Source organism: Dipteris shenzhenensis, chromosome 23, assembly GCF_047967505.1.
Source record: "Dipteris shenzhenensis isolate YYH24624 ecotype China chromosome 23, Dip_SZ_1.0, whole genome shotgun sequence".
In the NCBI taxonomy this organism is placed as follows: Eukaryota; Viridiplantae; Streptophyta; class Polypodiopsida; order Gleicheniales; family Dipteridaceae; genus Dipteris; species Dipteris shenzhenensis.
Window position 1 is genome coordinate 2753425 of NC_141618.1, and position 6569 is coordinate 2759993.

A 6569-nucleotide genomic window follows, 5' to 3' on the forward strand; every position below is an offset into this window, starting at 1 on the left:
AAACAGCAAACTACCTAGGTTGCTGCTGAAAAAGTACAAATAGGCAGAAATAGCCCATACCAGAATATACATCATCTGTAAGATACAACCTACAATGATAATATGGGCTAGGAGAGCTCGAGAGTCCATCCATACATCAATGCATTCTCTATGTCGAGTGTCACGAACACCCATCATGGAGACCTCACGGCAGAAATACTGTTAGCAAGCAGCATCTTGAGTGAGACAATCGGTGCCACCAAGCGATCTCCAGATATATGAGCACTCTGAATCACCTCTTGAGCACCAAGCAATGCTCCAGATCTCTGCTCTGCTGAACCTGTAGGAGCCTGTACCGTAGTTCGCGCAAGCTTAAATGCATCGAGGTAGAGCTGCAAAATCTGAGGCAAGTCTGCCAGGTCACCCTCCATCCACCTCGCATCCAGTGCAGGATAATTCCTGAACTTCACTAGGTAGCGACGGGAAACTCTACCTTTCACTTTTCTTTCCATATGTGCCAAAATCTAATCCGGAACCAAGAATTCATCCAACTCTTCCACCTCAGGCTGATCCTCATGCAGCAGGTCAACAGGCACGTCACCCTGGAAAGGCTTCAATAAACTCACATGAAAGGCATTGTGTATGGTCCAAGTGGCAAGTAGCTTCAGCCTATAAGCTACATCATTGATGCGTTCAAAAATCTGAAAAGGACCATAATACCGCATCTTCAGCTTTGTGTACACTTTCGTCTTGCCTTTCATCGTCCTGAGTCGTGCTTTTTGAAAACGCAGCAGCACCCAATCGCCCTCTTTCAAGAGCAACTCGCGGCGATGCTTATCGGCTGCCCATTTGTGCTTCTCTTGGCTTTTCTGGAGGGCTGTTTTGACCTTCTGGTAAGCAACATCCAAACTTTCCACAAATCTGTCCGCTTCAAAAATCTTCTCTTTCGTATGCAGAATGGGAGGTACCTTCCATTCTCCTGCCACAATTTCAAAGGGGGCTTTCCCCATGGATGAGTGTACAGTGTTGTTGTACGTGAACTCAACAAGTGGCAAAAATTGCTCCCATTTCGATTGCTGATCCGAAACATAGCATTTGAGAAGATCAAGGGCAGTGGAATTGGCTTCTTCGGACTGCCCATCAGATTCAGGATGGAAAGAGGATGAGAAATTCAGCGTGGTACCCATATTCCCAAAGATACCTCTCCAGAAAAGACTTGTCATCCGTGGGTCTCTATCACGGACAATTGATTGAGCAATCCCGTGATGTTTAAACACATGAGACATAAAGAGTCTCGCCATCTGGTCTGCTGTAATTTTCTTTCTGACGGGAATGAAGTGGGCCTGCTTGCTGAATTTGCAAATAATGGTCCATATCCCATCATGTCCAGATGGTGTACGAGGAAGATCAAAGATAAAATCCATGGCAATGCCCTGCCAAGGTCGATTGGGGATAGGTAGAGGCTGTAGCAGTCCAGCCAGCTTCTGCCTATCATATTTCACCTTTTGGCAGGTGATGCATGTCCTGACATATGCCTCGACATCTTTCCTCAATGATGGCAAAAAGAAATAGTGCTCCACAGCTTTGATGGTGGCATCAATGCCTCTGTGTCCTACATAGGGTGGAGCATGACTCTTTGTCAACACTTTGGGCCTCAACTGTTTCGTGACACACAATCTGCCATGCATCATTAGAAATCCGTCTTTGAGAGTATAGTGCTCATGCCTCTGTCCATCAACCAACTGATCATAAATCCGTGTAAAATCAGCATCATTGGCATATTGATCCTTCATGGCATCAAGCTCATCATGATATGCAATGGTCACTGCTGAAACTTGTGGCTTAACAGACACTGCATTTGGAGTGGGCTTACGTGACAGTGCATCTGCAACAACATTCTTCTTCCCACGCACATGCACAATCTGAAAATGAAACATAGAAAGAAAATTTGCCCACCTCATATGCTTCTCAGACAACTTTCTCTGAGTGAGAAAGTACCGCAATGGATTGATGATTGGTCTGAACATGAAAATCAGCACCCAAAAGATAATGCTTCCAGGTTGAAAGAGCATGTATGACAGCCAACATCTATGTCTCATAGATGCCAAAATTCATTTCAGCATCCTGGAGCACTCTACTCTCGTATGCCACGACTCTTCCATCCTGCATAAGTACCCTCCTACGCTGTTCCCACATGCATCTGCTTGGACAGCAAAGGGTTTGCGAAGATCTGGCAAAATAATCACAAGCTCTGAGCAGAGTCGCTCCTTCAGTAGGTCAAAAGCTGCAATTTCTTTGGGACCCCATCTGAAAGTGACCCCTTTCTTCTGTAAGGAATGTAAAGGAGATGCAATCTCTGCAAAATACCGAATGAACCTCCTGTAGTACGAGCACAAGCCCAAAAAGCTACGTACTTCATGGATGTTCTTCAGGTGTGGCCAATTCCTGATGGCCTCTACCTTAGCAGGGTCCATCCTAACTCCATCCTTGGAAACAATGTGCCCGAGAAAATGGATCTCATGCATGAAGAATTCACTTTTCTTGGCATTGACAAGCAGCATATGCTTCCGTAGCTCCTCGAGAACAACTGCCAGGTGCTTCCTATGTTCAGCCTCATCCTGAGAGAACACGATGATATCATCGAAGAAAGTGCCAACAAAGGTTCAGTGCTCTCTAAAAATCTTGTCCATCATTCTGTTGAAGGTGGCAGGTGCATTAGTTAACTCAAATGGCATGACAAGAAACTCATACAAACCAAATGTGGTACGAAATGCTGTTTTGTAAACATCCTTTGGCTGAATTCTGATCTGGTGATAACCACTCTTCAAATCAATGGTCTTCAAATCAATGCGGCTGAACATTCCAAACCCCTGTAACCTAACCAAAATATCATCTATCCGAGGTATAGGGAATTTGTTCTTAATGGTAATCTTATTGAGGGCTCTATAGTCAATGCACATCCGCCAGGATCCATCCTTCTTCTGGACCAAGAGCACGGGTGAGCAATAAGGTGAAGAGCTGGGCTGAATCAGCCCCTTCTCCAGCAGGTCCTTGACCTGGTTCATAATTTCCTCTTGCTGGGCTGCACTGACCCTGTAAGGAGGTCGGTTAGGAGGACTGCTACCAGGGATTATATCTATCGTGTGGTCTTCTGGCCTTTCAGGGGGCAACTCCTGTGGAAGTGAGTCATAAAAACAGTCCCTAAACTGAAAAAGAAAATCTGTCCGCTGTTTTTCCAGCTTAGAAAAATGAGACTCTTCTTCTACTGACTTCTTTTCAAATGCAAACACTAAGTACGCTGAAAGATGCTTTTTCATTACGTTGCCAATGGCAGAAGCAGATACAACAGGGATGGATTCTCCCTTCAATTTAGCATCCAGAACGTGGGTCTTGCCACGGTGAGTGATTGTAATTGTTTTATTCTTTGTATCCAAAACAGCCCCAACACGAAAGTGCCAAGGTATCCCCAGTAACACATCACAACCATTCAACGGCATAATATAGAACACTTATGTGTCCACATAGCTCTGAATATGCATCCACAGCTTGCCTATCACCAGAGTAACTGACTGGCTGAGTCCCGGACAAGCCATACCTGCATCACACAAAGGATCCATCTCTTCTGCCCTTATTCCTAACTTTCCAGCCAGCTCTGGAGAGATGAAATTGGCCTTGGCTCCCGGATCGAAAAACATCAGAGCTGTCTGGTCTCTTATCTTGCCCCATGCCCGGCATAACTCTGTAGCATCTGTATTCTGAACAGCCCCAATCAAGTCTCGCAAAAGACCAGCAATGGGCTTGGGCTTTTTATTCTTCTGATCAGTCCTCTTTTCCTCCTTGTGCTCACCCTGCTCAGAAGGAGGGAACTTCCGCTTCTTATGTGGGCATTCAAAAGGCCTGTGGCCTTCCTCCTTGCAAATATAACACTTGTTGGCATCATAGAGAATTTGCTTTTCCTCATCAGACATGCAGGTCGGTACTCGCCTCTATCCTCCAACAAACTTTGCCTTCATGGGCTGCGAAAACTTTCTGAACTTCTTAGGGGATTCCGTCTTGCTGCCCTTTGACCTTGATGTCTCCTGTGAGCTTCCTTTGAACCTAGAAACTTTCCCTTGCATTAGTGCATAAGCTGTAGTGGCATTCTCAACCAACTGAGACATATTGGAAACCCTTGTCTTCGTGCAGTAGTCCCGAATCTCCTTTGGCAACCCGCAGCAATATCTTTCAATTTGCTCGGACAACGGTACATGTCTGTAAGAATTCACTAGTCCTCCAAATTTCTGCAATTTGCAGCACCCAACCTGTACCAGGCGGTCATGATATCCACCTCAAAAGTGGTAGTGAGCCATGCTGCTGAGAAGACCTGCTTGAATTCGACCCAAGTGGTAGGTGCTCTGCCTTGCAAGAGGAGGTTGGTCCACCATTGGAGCACATTGCCCTTCAAAAAGGTGGCTGCCTTTCGGACTTTGGAGGATTCTGTGAAGTGTCCACCTGAGTAGGCAGCATCAAACTGTTGCACGAATGTCAAAGCCTTCAATCTGTCCTGCATCCCATTGAAAGTCTCAAACTTGACAGTTGCCCCTCCCTCCTTGTAATCTTTCAATTTGCCTTTAGGGGTGAGATTGTCATAAACGGGGGCCTGTAAAAACATCATTGCTCCCGCATTCTGAGCCATTCCAACCGTACCCATGATGGGGTTTGGCATTCCAGGTCCCACTCCCTGCATCTGTGGCATATTCCAAGTATTGCCCATTGTCCCAAGCATTCATGTCTGCATTCCAGGCTGCATCCCAATGTTTGAATACATCATATTGGCATTTGCAAGGGGCATTCCACCCATCATAGGTTGCTGGAAATTCTGCATTCCTGGCTGAGTGCTGCCCATAAAGCTACCTGGCATTCCGGGTGCCTCTATGGATGGTGCCACCTTTGCCTGAAAAACTGATCCCCCTCCGAAATATCCGGGATGCATCGTGGGCTGAGGAAGGGCTTGCTGTCCCTGATTGAATGAATGGAAGTTATTAGGGGTGATCGAGGGCATCTCTGACGGCTGTCCACCGAAAGAAACATGCCTAGGGGTCTTCTTAACTTATGTTTCTTCTGAGATGACTTTTTGCTTCCAGGGGAAGCAACCATAGGGGGAGGAGCTTGCATAATCTCCGTGACAGCATGTTGCAACTGCAACAGGGCTCCCGCTACACTTTGCATTCGTAGCTGAAAAAGTGCATTGGGATCAAGCTCCTCTGCCTCATCTACCTCATCCTGTGAGTCCTCTGTGGCATGCTCGGGAGAGACTGGATGAGCCCCACTGTCTTGCTGCCCGCTGGTACTGTGCTCCTCTTCAAAGCTCTCTGATGCTTTGTCTTCGTCTTGCCACTCCTGCTCTGAAATGGTCAATGACCTCTCACGGTGTGACATGCTTGCTAAGATTGATGGCTATAGCAACAATTGCACTGAAGGTGTTCTTCACCCAACACTACCAGGGCCCACCTCTGTAGGAAGATGGTGACGATCCCGGCAACGGAACCACTGAAACCGGCCTTCGATAAACAAAAGGACAGTGATCTTCTTCTACTCATTCATAGACTTCATAAATAGCCACAATGCAAGCTTCAGCCACTTAAATCACTTAGCACAACTTAGAAACAAGCTTCAACAACAACAAAGGTGAGGCTAGAATGGCCCTGCTCAATGAAAACAGTACACAATGCACCCACTGGCCCCAAATGCCTTGGCGTCCCTTATGGTATTTATTTAATGCTTCTGAATGGAAATGCTTTACAACAAGGGTTCAACCCTGTACTGTTCCTCTCTGCAAATCCTCTACTTGTCTTCAAGGCATCTAATCCCAGTGCACCACTAGAATTCCCACTGGCAAGGCATACTCAGGCATTCACTTCTGATCTGACACAACTTAGAGGCATCCAGGCATCCAAACCACTGGCAAACTGAGCTCAAGGCAGCCTCAAGGCTATCACATGCATGCACACTGTCCTTAGGCCTTCCACAGGATCACCCTCGCCTTTGGGTGCTTCCTAGAACCTATTGGAGTCCTAAAAAGACTGCACACAACACGCATGCACTGCAAAAAGCAGCAAAGCAAGAAAGAACAAGGAAAAACCGAACCTGGAACCAACTCCCGCTGTCTGTGGCAGAGGGGCGAGCTCCTTCCTCGCACATATCCTCTGTCCAGGCTCCCCGCAGGGTGCAGGTGTCTTCCAGCAATCAAGAGAAGAGAGAAATGAAGGTAGAGAGCGGAGGGTGAACAAGAAAGAGCTGTAGAGGACAGATGGTTCACAGATCTACCCCGAAATGATTGCCTCAAGATCTGTGCCTGAGTCCTCCTAAGAGAAGGTGCCAAAATCAGCAAGGAAAGTTCCTCCTATAGCCTGCACTGGTCCAAAACAGCTCGAAAACAGCTCTAGAAGCCACCACGCAGCCAAAAACTTGTGTACAAAGGTCCAGCATAGCAAAAGACAACCCTGGGCACCTGCTGGAGGCAGCTGAACACGTCTGTACGGATTCCGTACAGCCCGCACGAAAATTTTCAGAAAGTTTAAAAATGACTTCTCGCACTTCCTAGAATGCAT

General features: G+C 46.8%; 1 pseudogene; it reads right to left on the minus strand.

Annotated features, from left to right (window-relative positions):
- Window positions 1-173: 173 nt before the first annotated feature.
- LOC147886865 (uncharacterized) lies at window positions 174-6569 on the minus strand (annotated as a pseudogene).